The sequence below is a fragment of the Budorcas taxicolor genome, chromosome 18, assembly GCF_023091745.1.
Source record: "Budorcas taxicolor isolate Tak-1 chromosome 18, Takin1.1, whole genome shotgun sequence".
NCBI lineage: Eukaryota > Metazoa > Chordata > Mammalia > Artiodactyla > Bovidae > Budorcas > Budorcas taxicolor.
In genome coordinates this window covers 49938579-49962938 of record NC_068927.1, presented here as the reverse complement: position 1 = coordinate 49962938, position 24360 = coordinate 49938579, and the positions used below count along the sequence as shown (strand labels likewise).

The 24360-nt window shown below is 45.8% G+C and overlaps 1 protein-coding gene and 1 non-coding gene across 5 annotated transcripts in view; both read left to right on the top strand.

The window, feature by feature from the left end:
- Positions 1-3497: 3497 nt before the first annotated feature.
- LOC128062872 (F-box only protein 17) overlaps positions 3498-24360 on the top strand; it is a 34621-nt gene continuing 13758 nt past the window's right edge. For 3 of the 4 annotated variants that reach the window (XM_052655310.1, XM_052655309.1, XM_052655307.1), the window contains exon 1: positions 3498-3682. The gene's annotated coding sequence lies outside the window, so the exon portion shown is untranslated. Of the gene's footprint in view, positions 3699-24360 lie in introns of all 4 variants that reach the window. The other variant, XM_052655308.1, reaches the window with a different exon arrangement.
- Positions 17298-17409, top strand: LOC128064266 (U6 spliceosomal RNA). Its single transcript, XR_008200982.1, has one exon. It is a non-coding gene; the product is annotated as a U6 spliceosomal RNA (small nuclear RNA).

Genomic DNA, 24360 nt, shown 5'->3' with positions numbered 1-24360 from the left:
ATTTAGCCTAGTTGGTAGAGACAGAGTAAAGGGACAAAGTAGGTGATTAAGTACTTCATCCCACTCTGTGTGTGTGTGCTTAGACTCTCAGTCATGTCTGACTCTTTGTGACCCCATGAACTGTAGCCTGCCAGGCTCCTTTGTCCATGGGGATTCTCCAGGCAAGAACACTGGAGTGGATTGCCATGCCCTCCTCCAGGGGATCTTCCCAACCCAGGTCTCCCGCATTGCAGGCAGATTCTTTACCGTCTGAGTCACCAGGGAAGCCCTTCCTCCCACTGGGGGATTGTAAGCAGAGAAAAAGAGTATGGAAGACCCCTGTAAGTCAGTGATCATTCGCGAAAGCAGGTTTGAGACTTCCCTGGTGGTCGGGAGGCCCATAGGACTGCACAGGACTGCACAGGGAACCCCATGAAGGGGGCACAGGTTCCATCCCTGATCGGGGAACTAAGATCTCACATGCCAAAACTAAGACCCAGTGGGGCCAAATAAATATTTTAAAAAAAGAAGAAGAAGAAAGCAGGTTTACTTAAGCACAAAGCCAAGCAGACTTGCTTAGCAACAAAACCATGCAACAGAAGCCTGAGACATGCCCCCAAATGGTAAAAATGATGGTGAAATGAGACCCACATCCTGTCCAGTGAGCTCAGTATGTTAATAATACCTAGGAAATGCTCCTCTGGGCACACCAAAAATAAAAATATAAGGAAAGGGTGACATTATACTGAAACCTGAGAGGATTTACTATTCTTAGCATATGTTACCTCCTCTTTGCTCATTTCCATTGTGCCAGAACAGGGCTGGCTTGACCAGGTAGGCACATGAAAACTCCACCTGACATGAAGGAGGAGCTGATGATGGAAGTTTGACATCTACTCAAGAATGAGGAAAAAAGGTGGTTTTCTCCCCCTCCCCACCTTTTCTTTGATTATAAAACTGCAGCCCACTAAATTCTCAGGGTGCAGCACTCAAGCCTCCTACACTAATAAACTCTTTCCTTACCTGTCACTCTGCCTCTCACTGAATTCTTTCTGCCCCAAGACAGAAGCACCTACACTGTACTAAGTACAGAGACACATTCTATCAGTTCCATAGCGCCTGTGATGACTGAGCACTGGGGTAACTGGGATTGCTGATGATTTCCTAGTAGCCTCCCAGGTGGCGCTAGTGGTAAAGAATCCGCCCACCGATGCAGCAGACGCAAGAGATGCAAGCTCAATTCCTGGGTCAGAAAGATCCCCTGGAGGAGGGCATGGCGACGCACTGCGGTATCCCTGCCTGGAGAATCCTATGGATAGAGGAGCCTGGTGGGCTACAGTCCATGGTGTTGCAAAGAGTCGGACACGACTGAAGCAACTTAGCACGCATGCACGGGAGGCCTGGCGTTCAGAAGGCTGCCTCTAGGACGTGTATATTCAAAAGCAGAGACATTACTTTGCCGACTAAGGTCTGTCTAGTCAAGGCTATGGTTTTTCCAGTAGTCATGTACGGATGTGAGAGTTGGACTGTGAAGAAGGCTGAGTGCCAAAGAATTGATGCTTTTGAACTGTGGTGTTGGAGAAGACTCCTGAGAGTCCCTTGGACTGCAAGGAGATCCAACCAGTCCATTCTGAAGGAGATCACTCCTGGGTGTTCTTTGGAAGGAATGATGCTAAAGCTGAAACTCCAGTACTTTGGCCACCTCATGCGAAGAGTTGTCTCATTGGAAAAGACTTTGATGTTGGGAGGGATTGGGGGCAGGAGAAGGGGACGACAGAGGATGAGATGGCTGAATGGCATCACTGACTCAATGGACGCAAGTCTGAGTGAACTCTGGGAGTTGGTGATGGACAGGGAGGCCTGGCGTACTGGGATTCATGGGGTCGCAAAGAGTCGGACACGACTGAGCGACTGAACTGAACTGAGGATGTGTAAGGTCAGTCCTTGAGTGCACACCATCTAGGGCAATCAGGGAAAAAAAAAAAAAAACTGTGAAGGGCAACAGCAGAGGTCAAGAGAGAAACGGGTCTTGGTCCCATCCTTACTGTGATTAATTCCCTTGCCTGCAATTTAGGGGAGGGGCAGGTTTCTAATGTAGCATTACCCTGGTCGTCGCCCCAGGAGTTTGTGTGGCAGAGATGTTCAACTTAAGAACAAGCCTGGGCTTCTGAGACACTACCCTGGGGACACAACATAAATTCCAGAGAATTCCTGCAGACAGAAGCTTCAGTCCAAGTGTTTTTCACCAGGCCCAGGGTTGGAGTCACAGCTCAGCCATTTACTAGGAGTAAACAGATGGTGAAAGAGATGTGAATGCTGGAGGCAGCGGGAGGCAGGTGGCTGTGAGGCAGGAGATAGATGGACCCAGTCTGAACAGCCAGAGTTTGTCCCCTGTGGGCAGGTTCTCAAAGATGAGAAGCCAGAGAAGCGCTGGGCCTTGCCCAGATAAGAAATAAAAGACCCCATGTTCCTCATTCTTGAAGACAAGGAGACATTCTCAACCACACATGCACTGAAAGGCTCCTTGGAGGTCAAAAGGCAGGGGGGTGTCACCTCATGGTAAGTGACGTCAACCTTCTGTAGGCCTCTTCGATGGAATCCATCTTGGCTCAGAGAAGCTGAGGCGCAGATAGGAGTGTTAGTTGCTCAGTCCTGTCTGACCCTCTGTGGTCTCATGGACTGTAGGCTGCCAGGTTCCTCTGTCCATGGACTTCTCCAGGCAAGAATACTGCAGTGGGTTGCCATATTCTTCTCCAGGGGATCTTCCCCAGTCAGGGATCGAACCCAGGTCTCCTGCATTGCAGGCAGATTCTTTACCGTCTGAGCCACCAGGCAAGCCCCTGCAGACGGGAGGACCGTGAAATAAACCAAATACAGACTCAGAACCAGGCAAAGCAAGACTGGCCAAAGGAAACCCGGAAGAAATGCCCCCACCTGGCCCTCCCATGTGTCTATCCCTTTTTCTTCCAAAAAATACTTTGCGTCTCTATGTGGAAACTCATTTCTATACAGTTGATGGGCCAAGGCCTGGTCACTGGCCACTGTGCCTGGCGGTCTAGTGGTTAGGATTCAGCGCTTTCACTGCCACCGCTAGACCTCAATCTCCAGCCGGAACCTGCTTCAAGCCATTCAAGATCAGCTGGAATAAGAAGGAAAGAGGGGAATTTGGGGAGTGGGGGCAGACGGGACAATTCCCACCGTGGGAGGCTCGGGGGCGGGGGTGCGGGGGGAGGCAGAACTCTCCCATTGGAGATGCCTGCGGTGAATGTCCTCCCCCCACCACGCCACCCCGCCTCCACCGACCCACCCCAGTCTTAGATCGCGAGGCGCCTGGGCAGCAGGTAACCACGTGGAGAAAGTATAGACTTTCCAAAGGAGCGATGAGCAGGCCCCCAAATCCGGGAGCGCAGGGATTAGGTCTCCTCCCCGCCAGCCTCGCGGCAGCTGAGCCCTCCCCCGCCGCCTGCAGCCTCCCAGACCCCGCCCTTCCCTCGCTCCGGCTCCGCGCAGCCGCCCGCCTGCCCGCCGGACTTCACAGTCTCCAGCCCCCGGCTCCAGACTTCAGCCGCCGCCACCAACCCCCCACCCTCCTAGAGGACTCCCTGGGCGGGGCCGATCGCGAGGAGCAACCCCCCGGACTGCCTCTCAGAGCAGGGTGGGGAAGGGGATCGTAGTCCTCCGCCACCTCCGAGCAGGCCTCCAGGTGAGCGCCGGGACAGGTAGGGACCGAGGTCGGGACCGGTGTCCGTCCACACTCGCAGCTGGGGCGCCCCGGGTAGGATTTCCGTCCCAGGCCCGGCCCGGAGTGGCGGTGTCCCTGGAGTCCTGCGCCCCATCACCCCTTCCCCGGCTTCTGCCCCTTTAAGTCCAGAGTTACACGAACGCACGTTTGAAAGCCCCAGATCGTAGGAAAAGGGCTTGGCTATAAAACCGGTCCGCTAAAGCCCTCGCCTCTCCGCCCGCCTGCTGGTCTGAAGACCTCAGGCCACTATTAAGCACCACCCCCACCCACCACGTACTCGACCAACACGTGTTCAACAGCAGCTGGAGAAAGGGCGGACCACTTTTTACCAATTCTGTTTTTTGTGTCCTCTGGCTGGCAGGAAAATCTGCGAGTCGGAAGATCTTAGAGCACCGTTTCTTGCTTTAGCAACTTGGGCAGTTTGTTCTTAGCTGCTGCCGCTCTACCCAACGTAAACTTTGTTCTAAGTTCACTTTTGCAGTGACCGGTCATATTTCTTAACGTTCCGTGTCTTGATCTTTCAACTTTAGACGGCAGCTGTTTACCGCTATTTTGAAAGACTATAGTATTACCAATCTACTTTTAAAATAGACAATAACATTTTTTTTACTGTCCCAGTAACACAAGTACAAAAGACAAAGCTTTGCATGCAATATCAATCCTTTAAACAAGCGCAGTCTCCTCCGCAGCCAGTTTTTAAATTTTGTAATTAAATTACTTTTCAGAAATGGCAGGAGTAACTTGTGATCCGTGGTGTGTCGTTTTAAACCTTTTTTGCTCTTTATTCCTCTCGTAGTTCCTTCCAAATCTTTAAAGCAAATTCTTCCATTGTTATTTGCTAGTTTATCAACTTTTACACAATGTCTGTAATCTTTTGCTAAAAATAGATGGGGACAGAAGCTTATCATCTCCAGGGTTTCTCTCCTCCCTGTATAATCACAACATTCCTTTTAGCTTCTCTAAAGAAATAATTTTTTGTAAACTTTTGTTTCTTTTTCTTTAAGCATATCTATATATATTTGTATATTCTATATACATATATAGAATCTGTTGATTCTCCTTTTAAGAAAGTTTTCATATTTATTCAAATGCTAATTTTTCAATCCAATCAAGATATACATACGGTTCACAAATTAAATATAAATGACATTGCCTTGTTTTTTCCCTATGATAAAAGTAATATAATCTGTTTAACAAAAATGGAAAAGGCCGGGGCAGTGTTTTTTGTTTTTGTTTCGTTTTGGCGATACTAGCTCCCAGACCAGGTATCCAAAAAAACCCGGCCCTTGGCAGTGAGATTTTGGAGTCCTAACCAGTGGACTGCTAGGTAATTCCCAGGGGCAGTCTTTTAGATTAAAAGAGATTAGGGAGAAATGAGCACCCCCAGCAGTGTGTGAGTCCCATCTTTGTTTGGAAGATACAATTCCAGAAGACCTTGGAACAATGAGAAAAAGTGTTCACAGACTGAGTATTAGATAGTAGATTGAATTTCTTTTAGTGGGTTGAGAGATAATAGACCTATAGAGGGTTTTTATTCTTTCTTAGGAGATGCATATTCAGGTATTTAATAGTTGATCAAAAGAGAGAGAGAAAGCAAATATGGCAAAATATGGAACAGAGATATCCATTTTAATTGTATTTTCAGCTTTTCTGTGGTGACATTTTTATGGTGAAATCTAGGGAAGATAACGGAGAAGGTAATGGCAACCCACTCCAGTACTCTTGCCTGGAAAATCCCATGGACAGAGGAGCCTGGTAGGCTGCAGTCCATGAGGTCGCTAAGAGTCGGATACTACTGAGCGACTTCACTTTCACTTTTCACTTTCACGCATTGGAGAGGGAAATGGCAACCCACTCTGGTGTTCTTGCCTGGAGAGTCCCAGGGACGGGAGAGCCTGGTGGGCTGCCGTCTATGGGGTCGCACAGAGTCGGACATGACCGAAGTGACTGAAGACGATTTATCAGCAGAAACTAACACAACATTGTAAAGCATCTATACTCCAATAAAAATAAATAAATAAAGTGCATTGAGACAGAAAAATAAACAAATATAAAAAATAAAGTCAGATAAAAGTTTAGAAACTCAGAGATGAATACATGCACAGTGGCACAACCCTGGAGTCCTCCACCCCAATCTGCCCCTTGCTTGTTGGGTGACCTCGGGTTGATTGCTCCCCTCCTCCAAGCCTGTTTCCCCAGCTGAAAAATAGCACCGGCCTCATGAGGCTGTTGGTGAGACTTCTGTGAGATCTTGGAAAGCACTTTCCACGTGCCTGGAGGATTTAGTGTTCAGTTAACAGTAGCTGTTAGTATTTTGTGAAGGGTTTTTCTTAACAACCATGGTCAGCTCACCTGTGACTAATTATGCATAACATCATAACTGCTCTTGGGGCTCAATAATTGTAGTGCACAGGCTTAGCTGCCCCTGAAGCATATGGGATCTTAGTTTTCCGACCAGGGATGAACCTGCGTCCCCTGCACTGGAAGGCAGACTCTTAGCCACTGAACCACTAGGACGGTCCGTCTTTTGCCTGTTTTTAAATTCACCAGATGGCTCTGATCTTGCCATTGGTGCAGTTTTGTGGCCTGCTGTATTTTGCTCCTTCCTAGGCACAAATCCTCTGAACCTACATCCCTCCAGGCGTGGTTTCAGTGACTGCACGATTCTGACATAAGGAGGTGCAGCCCCAGACTCCAGTCGCGTAGCTGGCCTTGATCTTGTTTAATTTCCCCATCACCATGGGAAGTGAGAGTTACTACAAGGCCACAGCGTGTTAGCCAAAACTTTTGCTATTCAGTGCATTTGGGAACTGAATATGAGGCAGGTCACAAAGAACCATCCTGTGTATTACGTATGATCCTTATTGGGGTAGACTTCCCTGATGGTCCAGTGGTTGGGGATCAGCTTGCTAATGCAAGAGACACAGGTTAGATCCTGGGCCGGGAGGATTCCACATGCGAAGGGGCAACTAAGCCTGTGCATCACAGCTACTGAATCCACACTCTAGAGCCCACAAGCCACAACTACTGGAGCCCCACGCCTAGACAAGACAAGGCGTGGAGCTCGTCCACGACAAGAGAAACTCCCACTATAAAAAGCCCGCCCACGGAAACCAGAGAGCAGCTCCTGCTCTCCGCAAACAGAGAATCCTGCGTGTAGCAACGAAGCCATAGGGCAGCCAAAAATAAATACTTACAATTTTTTCCAAAAAAAATCCCTAGCAGGACTGGGGAGTAATCAAACACACGGATAATTCTTCAGTGAAATGCATGTTCATATCATAAATAAAACCTTCCATCAGTTCCAGGCAGGTCTGCCACCAAGTGGGTCTGTGAAAGACTTGGTTTTCGGAGCTTTCGCATTTAGGGATTGTAGAGTGTGGTGGTGGTTTAGTCACTTAGTCTAAATGGACTAAGTCCCATGGACTCTAACCCACCAGGCTCCTCTGTCTGTGGGATTTCCCAGGCAAGAATACAGGAGTGACTTGCCATTTCCTCCTCCAGGGGACCTTCCCAACCTAGGGATCAAACCCAGGTCTCCTGCACTACAGGCAGATTCTTTACTGGCTGAGCCACCAGGAAAGCCTGGAGAGGACATGTGGCCATTCACGTCCCATTTTCCAGAGGAAAAATCTGCGCTGAGAGAGGGAAACCCATTTGCCCAAGTTCATGAAAAAGTTTGAGTTTGGGCTGAGGCTAACCTGGGGCTGGCTGAATATGCAACTGACAAAGTTTCACCTCTCCCCAGTGCCACCTCCTCTGCAGGCTGTCACCAGCAGTTCCCAAAACCAGTGTCCCTGGCTGGCCCTGTGATGCCCCAGAAATGTCAGTGCTGCCTCCAGGGAATGAGATGATGCACATAAAGAATTTCCCAGGGTGCCTCACACCAAGAAAGCATCGACCAATGTGAACTGTTAATCTGTACTAAGATGCAATTCGACTGTTCCCTTCTTTGACTTAAATAATCATGGTGTTCATTGATAGCATTAATAATTTTTTAGATTGTAAAATATAACACTCATTCAGAAAAGTACATGAAATATATAACAAAGTATATAACCAGCACCCAGGCCAATAAGGAGAACATTGCCAGCCCCCTAGATGTTTCTCTGGTTAGTAAGTAGCCTTCTCCTTCCCCACAGAGGGAACCAGCATCCTGACTTTTATAATGCTCATTTCCCTGCTTGGTTACTTTGTTTCGTGTTGTGGTGTTGTTTTTTTTTTTTAATATTTAGTATTTGTTTATTTGGCTGCACTGGGTCTTAGTTGTGGCACACAGGATCTTCAATCTTTGTTGTGGCATGTGGGATCTAGTTCCCCAAGCAGGGGTTGAACCCAAGCCCCCTGGTGGCTCAGATGGTAAAGAATCTGCCTGCGATGCAGGAGATCTGGGTTTGATCTCTGGGTCAGGAAGATCCCCTGGAGAAGGGAATGGCTACCCATTCCAGTATTCTTGTCTGGAGAATCCCATGGACGGGGAACCTGGCAGGCTATGGTCCATGGGGGTCGCAGAGAGTCGACTGAGTGGCTAACCCTTTCCCCTGCATTAGGAGCATGGAGTCTTAGCCACTAGATCACCAGGGAAGTTTCTGCTTGTTTTATATATATGTACATACAGGCGGGGAGGAGAAGGGGACGACAGAGGATGAGATGGTTGGATGGCATCACCGACACAATGGACATTATTTTGGGCAAGTGCCAGTGATGGTGATGGCCAGGGAAGCCTGGTGTGCTGCAGTCCATGGGGTCACAAAGAGTCAGACACAATTGAACAACTGAACTGATATATGTATACATATATATATATACATATATACATATATATACATATATACATATATATATACATATGATTTTAGTACCTGTATGTACATTTGTAAATAGCATTTATTAGTTTAGCCTGTTTGTAAACTTTCTAAAAATCACTGCTGTGAGAATATAATTTATCATCCAATTTCCAAACCAGGTGATTTTGGAAGTGATAGGGGTCACTGATATTTTCCCTAATTACCCTGGGACACTGCGTGTAAATCAGGACTGCCCCAGGCCGCCCCGACTGTCTGGTTGTCCTGGGACTCACACTCTGGATGACTTGTGTCTCTGGTAAATTTCACCCCAAATTATGCTTTTGAGGTCCATTTGTGCTGTTGTGTTTGCTTATTGTTATTGCTACTTAGTCTTGCGTTCTATGACCGCCTTAATTCATTTTTACACCCTATGTGGGTACCTGGTTCATTTCCAGATTGGAGCTATGAGGGTCAATGCTGTCGTGAATATTCTAGTATATGTTTCCTGGCTTTAGGGTCAAATTGCCAGCTTGCTGGAAAGGCACTTTTCTAACTTCAGTAAAAAAAAAAAAATCCCCAACTAGTTTCCAAAGTGGTTGCATCAATTTTTACTCTCATCAGGTGTGTATGAGAGTTCTCACTGATTATAAGGAAATTATGGTAACGTTGTATTATTGGTTGGTTGGTTTTTTTTTCTTTAATAAAAGCATAGTCTTTAATACACATGATGTCCATGACGTTTAAACTAGAATATACCAAAATCCAAAGTAACTTTGCCTCTCATCTCACCCATGCTGTGGTTCAGAAGGCAGTTGGATAACTGAGGTGCTGACAGTGAAAATGACCGAGAAATAGAGGAGTTCAAAATCGTCTATTACTGTCAGCTCTGAAAGATGGTATTTAGCTCAGTGTGTATTCACTCCACTAATTTTTAACACTTGTACTTTTCGAAGATCATTTCTTATTTACCTTTGAGACTTTACGTTGTATGCTTCACTTGTATTTTTTTATCCTGACAAGTTTTGATTCCCGTGATACTCAGTGAGTGAGAGGAGTGTCTTGGCGTCCCCTCCCCCACCTTTCCTTTCCCATCTTGTCGGTAATGCATTTGCTTTCACACCAGCAAGGCTGATCACATCTATAGTCTGTTCTGTTACCCTATTTAAGTCTTACACGCTGTAACTGTAAAATGTGCAGGGTTTTTTTTTTTTTGACAGCTTTATTGAAGTAATTTACATACCATAAAATTCAGCCCTGTTGAGTGCACGATTCAGTGATTCAGTGAGTTTTCCGAGTTTGGCAGCCAGCACTACAGTTCTTAGAGCATTCCCATCACCTCCAAAATATCCATCGTGCCTAGTTGTGGTCACTCCTTGTTCCCACGCCCAGTCACAGCAACTCCTCATCTTTCCCTGTATTTAGATAGGTCTTTTCTGGACCTTTCATATAGATCCGTCATACAATATGTAGCCTTTTGTATCCAGCACCTTCACTTAGCCTGCTGTCTTAGGGTTCATTCTCACTGTATCTTGTACCATTACTCCATTCCTTTCATTGTTTCGTTTTGTTTCGACTTTTGGCTGCACTGGGTCTTCCTTGCTGTGCGTGGTCTTTCTCTAGCTGCCATTAAGCAGGGGCTCTAGGGTGCTGGGCCTTCAGTGGTTGCAGCACGAGGTCTCCGTAGTTGACCCTCGGTTTGTGGAATCTTCCCCGACTAGGGGTCAAATCAGTGTCCCCTGCAGGCCGGTTCTTTTTTTTTTTTTTTTTTGCAGGCAGATTCTTAAACACTGCACCACCAGGGGGGTCCTCATTCCTTTCACTGTTGAGCAGTATTCCACTGTATGAATAGACCACATATTGCTTATCCATTCACCAGCTGATAGACACCTGGGTTGTTTTCAAATATATAATGCTGCTGTGCACTTTGGCAGTCAAGTCAGTCTTTGTGTGACATACCTTTTCATTTCTCTTGGGTAGATAGCCTAGTAGTAGAATTGCTGTGTTTCAAACTTCCAGTGGTTAAGACTCCAAGCTTCCAATGCAGGGGGCACAAGTTTGATCCCTGGTTGAAGAACTAGGATCCCATATTCCTTGAAGCCAAAATAAATAAATACATAATTTAAAAAAAAAAAGAATTGTTGGATTTCATGGTAAATTTATATTTCACTTCCTTTTTTTAAATGTTCAACGTTTATAGAAACTGTTTTCCAAAGCGGCTTTACCATTTTACATTCCCACCAGCAGTGTATAAGGGTCCTGGGCTCTCCCTGTCGTCACCAATCTTTTGGACAGCAGCCATTCTAGACAGCATGAAGTGGCATCTCACTGTGATTTTAATTTGCATTTCCTTCTTGACTCATGATGTTGAGCATCTTCTCACATGCTTATTGCTGTGCTAAGTCGCTTCAGTTATGCTGACTCTTTGTGATCCTATGGACTGTAGCCAGCCAGGCTCCTCTGTCCACGAGATTCTCCAGACAAGAGTACTAGAGTGGGTTGCCATGGCCTCCTCCAGGGGATTTTCCCAACCCAGGGATCGAACCCGTGTCTCTTGCGTTAGCAGGTGGGTTCTTTACGACTAGTGCCAGCTGAGAAGCCCGCATTTGCTTATTAGTCCTTTGTATTTCTTCTTTGGTGAAATGTCTATTCAAATCTTTTGTCAGTTTTTAAATTGATTTGTCATTTAATTGAATTTTAAGTGTTCTTTACAGATTCTAGATTCAAGTATTTTATCAAGTGTGTGATATACAAATATTTTCTGCCAACCTGTAGCTTGTCTTTCATTTTCTTAATAATGTCTTTTGAAGTGCAAAGGTTTAAAATTTTGATAATGTTTAATTAATCCATTTTTTCTTTTATAAATCATACTTTTGGTATTATATCCAAGAAATCTTTTCTTTTTAATATGTGTATATTTGGCTACATCAGGTCTTAGTTGCAACATGTGGGATCTCTAGTTGTGGCCCACAGGCTTAGTTGCTCTCAGGCATGTGAAATCTTAGTTCCCCGACTAGGGATTGAACTCATGTACCCTGCATTGCAAGGTGGATTCTTAACTTCTGGGCCACCAGGGGAGTCCGTGCCACTCCCCTTCTGACTGCTGAGGACATCATTTCGCCTCACTGGGCCTCAGTTTCCTCATGTCGTGACAATCAATGGGAATAATACGGAAGCCGCGAAAGATCATCCCAGTCAATTCCTGGGTTTGAAGGTCTGTCTCTTCTGGCTTACACTGTGCTATAATAATTTTTTTTTCCTTAAATACACTGCTAACATTTAAAAATCGGGTGATTTCACATAAACACAGGGATTTCCAGTCTCTTGACAAACTGGAAGATGTGGCCACACTAGGCCCACCTTTCTACTGGGCAGTAAGTCAGCCAGAGTGAGTGCTGGCACGGCCTCCACACTGGGCTCTTCTCTCCGGACTGACAGAGGCTCCACCACTCCCCGTTGGCTTACACCCAGTCCACCTCACTTAGAGACAGAACCCCAGGTGGTGTTAGTGGTAAAGAACCTGCCTGCCAATGCAGGAGACATAAGAGACCTGGGTTCCATACCTGGGTCGGGAAGATCCCCTGGAGGAGAGCATGGCAACCCACACTGTATTCTTGCCTGGAGAATCCCATGGATGGAGGAACCTGGTGGGTTATAGTCCATAGGGTCACAAAGTGGTTTGGACGTGACTTAGCACGCACGCAGCACAGGACCAGCTGTTGTAATTGTGAGGCCAGCCAGGGGCAGTGGTATGAGTGGGGACTCAGATCCATGCCTTGCTCCAGTCACCGGGTCACGCTACCCCAGGCTTGCCTTCACCCAGAAGAGGTGCCTTAAAAAAAAAAAATCTACCTAAAGATTGCAGGCCCTGATTAGTTATAGCTCAGTCTTCCTTCTTGAAGGAGAAGGCACGCCAAATCTTTGTACATGCAAATAATTCTAAAGAGCGAGAAATTTTCAGTCTTGTTTTTGGGGGTTTTTCTGTGTTTGTTTGACTATAATCCCCTGTGCTGTGCAATATACCCTTTTGCTCATATATTTCATTTGTTTTTAATTTTTTATTTATTTGGCTGCATACATGTTGCTTCAGTTGTGTCCAGCTCTTGGCAAACCTATGAACTGCTGCCCGCCGGGTTCCTTTATCCATGGGATTCTCCAGGCAAGAATACTGGAGTGGGTTGCCATGCCCTCTTCCAGGGGATCTTCCCAACCCAGGGATCAAACCTGCCTCTCTACATTGGCAGGTGGGCTCTTTACCACTAACACCACCTGGAAAGCCCTTATTTGCCTTCACCAGGTTCCAGTTGGGGCAGCATGTAAACTCTTAGTTGGGGCATATGGGGTCTAGTTCCCTGACCAGGAATTGAGCCCGGGCCCCCTGCATTGGGAGCTCAGGGTCTTAGCCACTGAACCACAAGCAACATCTCAATCTTGTTTCTTGATGATATTTCTGTAACCATTTGTTGTAGGTTAGGAACAACACTGGCAGGACTTCCCTCCCTGACAGTCCAGTGATTAGGACTGGGCGCTTTCATGGCTGAGGGCTCAGGTTCAATCCCAGGTTGGGGAACTAAGATCCTGCAAGTAGCACAGTGTGGCCAAGAAATAAAATAAAACAGAGACAGCACCACCGTTCAAGAGTAAAGTGTTAAAATTGATAAGGGAGAATGTCAGGTAGAGGGAAATCTCTCCAAGGCGTGAAACGGAAGCCATTCTGCCTAAAATTGAAAAGATTGACCCTACAAGGTGCTAGCAAGTGCAGCCGTCATACATGTTGATGGGAGTGCACAGTCATGCTGAAAAAAATGATTGGGTGTGTTCTCGTGAAGAACATGTGATCCAAGAATTCCACTCCTATGTATTTACTCATGAGAAATGAAAACGTATGTCCAGACAACCACTTGAATGTGAATGTTCATAGAAGCTTTATTCATAACAGCCTCAAGCTAGAAACAACCCAAATGTCCATCATGCCGAGTGAGTAAACAGATTGTGGTTTATCTGTTCAATGGAGTACTACTCAGTGATAAACAGGAGTGAGCTGGCGATTAATACAGCAACGATGTGACTGAATCACACAGTATTCTGCTGAAGGAAAGAAGACGCAAGGGTGCATCCTATGGTTATTACTCAGGGTCCAATCCAGAGACTGAAACCCCACAGTAATTTGAAGGGAGAATGTTTAATATACAGATTTAGTCATCATAGCAGGGGATTAGAGTTAGAAGGAGAAGCTACTGAGAAATAAAGAGAATGGTAAAGAATATAAATACAGGGAGCAGCCTCTACCCCTAAGATCTAAGATAGAGAGCTTGAGAAAGGTGTCAGCTCCAGACTGTCCTTGGCAGTCCCAGAAACCCTCGCGCTTTGGGGGGTTTTGTTTTTGTTTAACATCTATTTTTATTTATTTGGCTACGCCAGGTCTTAGCTGTGGCATGCAGGATCTAGTTCCCTGACCAGGGATTGAACCCTGGCTCCCTGCGTTGGGAGCACGGAGACTTAAACCAGTAGACCACCAGGGAGGTCCCCAGACCCTGACGCTTTGGGAGAACACCTGGACATGGCTCACTAAAGGGCAAAGGAGTCTCTTTGGTGCTCCGGCTGTGGAACTTGCTGGAAATCCACCCTCTGGAACTTGCCAGAAGTCAGTCCTTTAAGGATGCTAGGGAAAACAGTTCACAAGAAGTGTCTCACCAGAGGCACTCAGCCAAGAAACCAGCTGAGGTGGGTGCCAGGGCAAGATGCTGGCTGAGGGGTGCTCCTCACTGCCAGGCACTGGAGAAACCTACACCCTTGTGAAGGAGGCAGGAAAAGCTACCTGCCTTTGGGGAACCGCGTCTGGAAGCTAGAAGCAAAACTCTTTCCTCCTGCAACACCTCTCTGGCTCCCTCTACTGGAAAACTGTAGCATGGCAGCCGGAGAAGGAAGATTTAAAGGCCTAAACTCCAGTTTCTCAACTTGGAGCTGTAAGGCAGTAAATTGGTAACTGGCACACCATATGATTCCATTTATATGAAACTCTAGAAAAGAAAACTTCTAGTGACAAAAAGCAAATTAATGGTTGGGGTGGACGTGGGAAAGGGTAAACATTCTAGAGTAACAGAAATGTCTCACCTCTTATTTATGAGGATGGTTGTACCATTGCGTACAGCTGTTAGAACACAGACTGTACGCTTGAAATGTTTGCATTTTATTGGATGTAAATTAGACACCCGTGAATGTATTTTTTTAATTTTTAAAAATTTCTGGGAAATAGGACTCTTGGGCAAATATAAATGGAATATATGCATGCATGCATGCACACACCGCAGGAAGTGAAAGTCGCTCAGACATGCCTGACTGTTTACAACCTCATGGACTATACAGTCCATGGAATTCTCCAGGCAGAATACTGGAGTGGATAGCCATTCGCTTCTCCGGGGGATCTTCCCAAACCAGGGGTCGAACCCAGGCTCGCTCATTGCGGGTGGATTCTTTACCAGCTGAGCCACCAGGGAAGAACCGCAGAAATGTGCCCCAAATCCCACCACTGAGATTCCCTCGCTTATCCCGGTGCATACACTGTATCTCCATGAAGTGTTACTGGAGGTAATTCCTGGCTTTGGCTTGGTGGCTTGTTCATGCATTCTCCCTGAGGAGTTCAAGTTCAACATGGGTGCCCTAGGTAGTTGACAAGAGTTTTGAAAGGGAGATGAGTTGGACATGTGCCCACGCACCTCTCCCATTTCCCTTCTCCCCAAGGGACATCCACAGAGGGCATCTCACTAGGTTCAGATTACCAAATCTTCATCCAAAGAGTGAAATCCTATTAGTTCTTGTATGACATTGGGTCTTACTTATTCCTTGAGTCCCAGACATGACTTAAGGATATTTCTCCTTCACTGCTCACATCCAGCCCTTGAGATAGAATAGTTATTCATATGTCACATGTTACAGATGAGAAAACTGAGGCTCAGAAGCCAGCAACATGCAAAAGTGATGGCCTGCCCAAGAAAAGGCAGAACCAGATTTTTTTTTTTGTCTGGCTGTGCTGAGTCTTTGTTGCTGGTCTGGTTTTTCTCTCTGCAACGAGCAGGGGCTACTCTCTAGTTGCGACATTCGGGCTTCTCCTTGCAGAGCGCGGGCTCTAGAGCACAGGCTCATTATTGTGGAGAGTGGGCTTCATTGCTCCAAGGCATCTGGGATCTTCCCTGATCAGGGACTGAACCCGTGTCTCCTGCCTTGGCAGGTGGGTTCTTTACCCTTGAGCCACCAGGGAAGCCCAGAACCAGGATTTGAACCTGGCTTGTCTGCCTCCATAGTGGGAGCTCCTGACCACCAGCCGTCCTGCAGGGAGCAGCAGCCTAGACTCCTGGAAACCCTCAGCCACTCCCTGCCCCCAGCAGAGGGTCCTAATGGGATTTACTGATATATTGAATCTTTGCAGTCGAGTCTTTTCTACCCCCATGATTGAATTCTGAAAAAATTCAGGCATACAGAAACACTCAAATAATTATACAGTGACTCCTAAGATAGGGAGACAAAGACAAAGCCTGTGTATTTTTTTAGACTAATACTGAAACATTACCATTCACAGCAACTGTTTGCTCAGTATTCCAAATTCATAAAACAAAATTAGTGACATGACACTTCAAGTACAAAAATGTATAAATACCATAGCAAGTACAATCATACATTTATAAATATACAAAGGTTGGGACTTCCTGGTGGTTCAGCAGTTAAGACCCTGCGGTCTCACTGCAGGGGGCAAGGGTTTGATCCCTAGTCGGGGAACTAAAGATCTTGCATGCCGCATGTCCCAGCCAAAAAAAAAATTTTAAATAATAAATAAGCAATGGTTGCACCTAAGTTATTCCAATATATTATTAGCTGATCAAATCATAAAAGTAATCTCAAAATCAATAGAAGTGTACTTGGTAAATTAATAAAGATAAAACTAACAAAGTTAAGGAAGAAAATTAACCAAGTAAAAATAACACTATAGGGCTTCCCAGGTGGCGTGGTGGTAAAGAATCCACCTGCCAATGTGGGAGACACACATTCGATTCCTCATCTGAGAAGATTCCAGATGCCTCCCGACAACTAAGCCCGTGCGTCACAACTATGGAGCCTGTGCTCTAGAGCCTGGGAGCCGCAACTAGAGCTACTGAAACCCTAGAGCTACTGAAAAAAAGAAACTAGAGCTACTGAAAAACTAGAGCTACTGAAACCCTCGCGCCCTAGAGCACTCTGCAACTAGAAAAAAGCCGAGCAGCAATGAAGACCCAGCACGGCCAAAAATAAGAATAATAAATAAAATTACTTTCAAAAACGCTATATGAAATGGAGATAGTTTAATGAATCATGAGCTGTGACAATGAAATGATATTATTGGATCTTCATCAAAAGTAACTACTCTGGGAAAACTGTGCAGCTAGCAGGGGACGCCACATGGAGATGGGAATCTGCCTGGGGAATTCCCAGCCAGAGAGTCCCCTGGTCCAGCGCTCAGCGGAGGCATGACGAACTTTCAGAAGATGACCGAGTGCCATGCTCTGCCTGAGGCCCACGGCACAAGAGCCCCTGAGAACCATGTGACTGAGCCCCGGTAGTCCCCAGGACCATCAGAAATAATCATAAAATAATGCTTATTATACCATGGCAATGGTTTTACCACTGAATCATGGGGGTATTTTTGTGTGAAATTTTCCAGTCACTCTGAAAAGGCCCTACACGATTCGAGGAACCACCAAGGAAAGAGAAAAGCTGCCTCTTAATAGTTTCAAGGGTTCTTGAATTTAAAAACAATCCTTTTGTGGTCGCTTTGGGCAGCACATATATACTAAAACTGGAACGATACACAGAAGACTAGCATGCCCCCTGGGCAAGGATGACTCATGCATTTGTGAAGCAGCTTCCCTTGTGGCTCAGATGGTAAAGAATCTGCCTGCAATGCGGGAGACCCAGGTTCCATCCCTGGATGGGGAAGATCCCCCAGAGAAGGGAATGGCAACCCAGTCCAGTATTCTTGCCTGGAGAATTCCATGGACGGAGGAGCCTGGCAGGCTACACAGTTCATGGGGTTGCAAAAAGTCTGCAAAAAGTCAGACATGACTGAGCAACTAACACTTTCACTTTTTAAAATCATCATCGTCGTCCTCATCCTATTTTTTGTTTGATAACTTTGCGGAGAGCCTTTTGGATATCTTTTGGTTCCTTTCCATGGACTACCAACTCTGTTTTTATTGTTATTATTGTTGCCAGTAAACCTTTTCTAGAAACAAACTGTATAGCCTGATGAATTTTCACAAATGAACACACGTGTAACCTGACTTTAGATCAAGAAACAGGAAGAAAAAAACAACTTTCAAATGAGTACCTCTGCCCAGATGGAACTTTTTAAAAAACTTATTTTATTGAAATATAGTTGATTTAAGAAAAAAATTAAAACAGAAGAGAATATAGGTGATTTACAATGTTGGGTTAATTTCTGCTGTACAGCAAAGTGGCTCAGTTATACATACATAGACCTTCTTTTTTCATATTTCTTTCCATTATGGCTTATCCCAGGATACTGAACATAGTTTTCTGTGCTACACATTAGAACCTTGGTCTTTTTTTAAGTATTTTTTTAAATTATGTATTATTTATTTGGCTGCACTGGGTCTTAGTTGCAGCATGTGGGATCTAGTTCCCTGACCAGGAATCGAACTCAGGCCCCCTGCATTGGGAGCACAGAGACAGTCAATGGACCCCCAGGGAAACCCCAGGATCTTGTTTATCCATTCTAGTTATAATAGTTTGCATCTGCTAATCCCAAACTCTCAGTCCCTCCTTCCCTCATTCCCCTCCCTCTTGGGAACCGCAAGTCTGTTCTCTATGTCTGTGAGTCTGTTTCTGTTTTATAGATAAGTTCATTGGGTTATAGTTTAGATTCCACATATAAGTGATATTACATGGCATTTGTCTCTTACTTCACTTTAGTCAACAGTGAAATCAGATTGATTATATTCTTTGCAGCCAAAGATGGAGAAGCTCTATACAGTCAGCAAAAACAAGACCGGGAGCTGACTGTGGCTCAGATCATGAAATCCTTATTGCCAAATTCAGACTTAAATTGAAGAAAGTAGGGAAAACCACTAGACCATTCAGGTATGACCTAAATCAAATCCCTTATGATTATACAGTGGAAATGAGAAATAGATTTAAGGGCCTAGATCTGATAGATAGAGTGCCTGATGAACTATGGAATGAGGTTCATGACATTGTACAGGAGACAGGGATCAAGACCATCCCCATGGAAGAGAAATGCAAAAAAGCAAAATGGCTGTCTGGAGAGGTCTTACAAATAGCTGTGAAAAGAAGAGAGGCGAAAAGCAAAGGAGAAAAGGAAAGATATAAGCATCTGAATACAGAGTTCCAAAGAATAGCAAGAAGAGATAAGAAAGCCTTCCTCAGCGATCAACGCAAAGCAATAGAGGAAAAGAACAGAATGGAAAAGACTAGAGATCTCTTCAAGAAAAGTAGAGATACCAAGGGAACATTTCATGCAAAGATGGGCTCAATAAAGGACAAAAATGGTATGGACCTAACAGAAGCAGAAGATATTAAGAAGAGGTGGAAAGAATACACGGAAGAACTGCACAAAAAAGATCTTCACGACCCAGATAATCATGATGGTGTGATCACTCGCCTAGAGCCAGACATCCTGGAATGTGAAGTCGAGTGGGCCTTAGAAAGCATCACTATGAAAAAAGCTAGTGGAGGTGATGGAATTCCACTTGAGCTATTTCAAATCTTGAAAGATGATGCTGTGAAAGTGCTGCACTCAATATGCCAGCAAATTTGGAAAACTCCGCAGTGGCCACAGGACTGGAAAAGGTCAGTTTTCATTCCAATCCCAAAGAAAGGAGATGCCAAAGAATGCTCAAACTACCGCACAATTGCACTCATCTCACACGCTAGTAAAGTAATGCTCAAAATTCTCCAAGCCAGGCTTCAGCAATATGTGAACCGTGAACTTCCAGATGTTCAAGCTGATTTTGGAAAAGGCAGAGGAACCAGAGATCAAATTGCCAACATCTGCTGGATCATCGAAAGAGCAAGAGAGTTCCAGAAAAACATCTATTTCTGCTTTATTGACTATCCCAAAGCCTTTGATTGTGTGGATCACAATAAACTGTGGAAAATTCTGAAAAAGATGGGAATACCAGACCACCTGACCTGCCTCTGGAGAAACCTGTTTGCAGGTCAGGAAGCAACAGTTAGAACTGGACATGGAACAACAGACTGGTTCCAAATAGGAAAAGGAGTACATCAAGGCTGTATATTGTCACCCTGCTTATTTAACTTGTATGCAGAGTACATCATGAGAAACGCTGGGTTGGAAGAAGCACAAACTGGAATCAAGATTGCTGGGAAAAATATCAATAACCTCAGATATGCAGATGACACCACCCTTATGGCAGAAAGTGAAGAGGAACAAAAAAGCCTCTTGATGAAAGTGAAAGAGGAGAGTGAAAAAGTTGGCTTAAAGCTCAACATTCAGAAAACGAAGATCATGGCATCTGGTCCCATCACTTCATGGGAAATAGATGGGGAAACAGTGGAAACGTGTCAGACTTTATCTTTGTGGGCTCCAAAATCACTGCAGATGGTGATTGCAGCCATAAAATTAAAAGACACCTACTGCTTAGAAGAAAAGTTATGACCAACTTAGATAGCATATTCAAAAGCAGAGACGTTACTTTGCCAACGACGGTCTGTCTAGTCAAGGCTATGGTTTTTCCTGTGGTCATGTATGGATGTGAGAGGTGGACTGTGAAGAAAGCTGAGTGCTGAAGAATTGATGCTTTTGAACTGTGGTGTTGGAGAAGACTCTTGAGAGTCCCTTGGACTGCAAGGAGATCCAACCAGTCCTTTCTAAAGGAGATCAGCCCTGGGTGTTCTTTGGAAGGAATGATGCTAAAGCTGAAACTCCAATACTTTGGCCACCTCATGCGAAGAGTTGACTCACTGGAAAAGACTCTGATGCTGGGAGGGATTGGGGGCAGGAGGAAAAGGAGACGACAGAGGATGAGATGGCTGGATGGCATCACCGACTTGATGGACGTGAGTTTGAGTGAACTCCGGGAGTTGGTGATGGACAGGGAAGCCTGGTGTGCTGCGATTCATGAGGTTGCAAAGAATCGGACACGACTGAGCGACTGAACTGAACTGAACTCACTTAATATAATCATCTCTAGGTCTACCTATGTTGCTGCAAATGACATTATTTCGTTCTTTTTTATGACTGAGTAGTATTCTGTTATATATACGGACCACATCTTTATCTATTCCAACTGGAACTTTTAATCCAGCCTGGGATTCTCTTGGCCTTCCTCTGTGAGTAGTACCTGTCCCCTGCAATACAAGTCACTGACCATCGTTAAACTTAGTAAGTGCTGCATAAGAGACCACTCAAAATGCGGTGACTTAAAACAGTACCCATTCCTTTATTATTCTGATGGCTCTGGGACTGACTGGGCTCAGCTAAGCAATTCCCAGGGCTGCTGTGCAGGTCCCAGCAGTCGGTTATTCGGGCTGGGTCATCTGAGGGCTCATTAACTTCCCTGTCTAGCACCTAGGACGTCGTTGGTGTTGTTCAGTTGCTAAGTCGTGTTCAACTCTTTTTCGACCCCAGTAGCCCAGCTGGCTCCTCTGTCCATGGAATTCTCCAGGCAAGAAAATTGGAGTGGTTGCCATGCCCTCCTCCAGGGGAACTTCCTCACCCAGGGATCGAACCTGGATTCTTTACCACTGAGCCATGAGCACCTAGGATGGGAAGACCCAAACAGCTGAGGCTCCCCAAGCATATATATATATCTTCTGTGGTCTCTCCACTGTGATGACTTCAGGACAGCCAGACTCACATGGTGACTCAGGCGGTGGTGTGCTGGAACTGGTTCACACCAGATCCCGGGAGTGCACTGTGGACAGTGCTTCCCAACTCCAAAGTTCAGAGACATCATCTTGGTAGCTTGCCTTCAGCCATGGACAGTATAGTCACACCACAGAAATCAGCAAATGCTACAATCCCTAAATCCAAAAGCTCTGAAAAACATGTATTTCATGGATCCCCCAACCGGGGATCGAACCTGCACACCCTGGATTGGAAGACAAAGTCTCAACCACAGGACCCCAGGGAAGTCCAAGAGCCCGTTGTTAAACATTTAGGAGCACACCACTGGACTCACGGCTCCCCAGGCATGCATCCCCAGACAACACAACCTCCACAACCCCTTAGCAACGTCACTTCTGTGATGCTCTGAAAGGGTGAAGCAGTCCCAAAGGCCTGCCCATGTCAAGGGGAGAGGTGTGAATGGAGAATGATCAAGTGGTGGAAAAGAGCGACGCAGATTGGATACGTTGTTATAGCCTTTTGGAGAAGATGTCTGCTGTGCGTCACAGGTCCCTGGAAACTGAATACCAGTATGATCCTGCAGTCAGTGTGACAACCAGTACAATTATCCTCCCCACCAAACACACACAGACACACACACACATCCAAACACCCTGGCAGCAGGCAGTGACCTGCCATTCTGACCCAGCCAGTAGCTGGCATTCAGCTGGGCTGGACATGGTGGCTGCAAGGCACCTCATGGTCCTCAGGAGAGGATCACAGATAAGCATTTTGAATACCCAGGGCTCATACAGTACATCACTTCAAAGTCCTTGCTCCCCAGTGAAGACTGGCTGCCCTCGTGGTGTGAGGGGACCACTCTCAGGTCCAGAAATCCCCTACTCACCAGCGATCGGCACATTCCTAAGGAGAGCTGACCCAGGGAACTAGGCTCTGGTGAGTTTCATGTCCATGCCTGGCAAGCTGGTGGACTCACTTGTAAATTTCAGCTAATTATTAATGCAACCTGGGGGCAAAATACACTCTAGTCTCTAGAGCCTGTCTCCACAACTTCAGTTCTCTGTTGTGGGGGCAAAGCGGAGTCAGGCTTTGTGCCATGTCCACAGACTGCTTGCCTGATACAGGCTTAATTCTTAACAAGATCTTAATCAATTTATTTCAAAATAGTAACAGCTGACATGAATCGAGCACTTACTGGCACTAGATGATATAACAAGCATTAGATCATTGAAGGCTCTTAACCCAGGGCAATCTCCGAGGATCGTTTTGGCCATTAAAACACTATGATGGAATTCAGCGCAATGATGCGTCTTAAATGCTCAGCACAGTGGTTTAGGAAGGGCCCAATAAATGTCACCAGATGGAAATATCATAGCTAAATGGTTGCTCGTCATCTTTTTATGGTGTATAATAATAATAGCAACTAACATAATTTAGTGTCTAATATATTAATATCACTTTTATTTATGAGATACCGGAGGTTATTTCTTGAGTGCTTTACCAATATTAATTCATTTCATTCTCACAACAACCCTATGAGGGAAGTATGGTTAACACCCTCATTTTCAGAAGAAGAAAGTGAGGCACAAAAAGATGAAGAGATCTGCCCTTGAGGCAAGAGGCTTAGCTGGGAGTCAACCCAGGCTGGTTGTACTCAGGAATCAGCATCTCATCACTAAGCTCTTTTGCCAAGGTGTTTTGTTTTGTTTTAAATAAAGGTGTTTCGTTTTGTTATGCCTCAGTTTCCTCATCTGTGAAGTGGGTTTCTGATGTGACAGTTCGTTCATTCAGTGACTTAATATCTCTTTATTAAACACTTATTATGTGTCACACACTGGTGTGTGGTGTGCAGTGTGCGAAATCAGCAGCAATTCTGCCTTCATAGTGATTATTACAATGTGGCCAGGGGAACAGACAATACGGAAGATTTACTTAATTAAGTACATTATATCAATATATAGGCTTCCCTGGTGGCTCAGATGGTAAAGAATCCGCCTATACTTATGTGTATGGTGTGATAAGAGTGTTAGAAAAGAATAAAGTAAGGAAAAGGGAAGGAGAAGTAGGTGATGGTCATGAGGCCCTGAAATTGTAAATATGGAGGCCAGAGACAGTCTCGTGGAGAAGCTGAGCCAAGGTTTGAAGGAAGTGTGGTGAGCAAAGAAGTACTCTGGATCTAGGTGATGAAAACGGCCTGTGCAAAGGCTCTGAGGTACGGCTGGGGCAGAGTGAGTAAGGGGAAATGAGGGCAGGGAGATGACGAGTGCTGATCACATGGGGCTTGTGGGCCACAGTGAGCACCTTTCCCTGACCCTGATGCGGTGGAGCCCAGCAGGGCTCTGAGCAGGCAGGGACTGGACCCAGACTCAGGTGTTCACACCTGTCCTGCCTGCTTGTGGGAAACAGGCTGTTGGGGAAAGGAGCAGGGAGACAGCAATGGTCCAGGTGAGAGGTGATGAGAGTGGATGAGACCCCCAAGGGAGTGAGTACTGATGGAGAAGAGAGGAGGTTCAAAGACTAACCCTTGACCCTGAGATCAGAGGAAGGAGGAAGAAACAGCCGAGGAGACTGACTGGGAGCCACCAGGCAGCCGGAAGGGGTCCAGAGGGATGTGGGGGCTCAGAGGAGTGAAGTGAAGAGTGAAGAGAGAGCAACTCCTGTGTTGGGTGCTGTAAACAGGTCAAGCAATGTGAACACTGAGCAAACAGCAACTATTGGTTCCGCACCAAGGAAGGTCACTGGGGGGTGACCTTGACATTTCAGGGTAGAGAAGGAGGGGCTTCCCTGGTGGCTCAGGGAATCTGCCTGCAATGCCACAGACCCAGGTTCAGTCCCTGGGTCAGGTAGATCCCCTGGAGAAGGGAATGGCTACCCACTCCGGTATTCTTGCCTGGAGAATTCCATGGACAGAGGAGCCCGGCAGGCTACAGCCCATGGGGTCACAAAGAGTCGGACACAACTGAGCAATTAACATT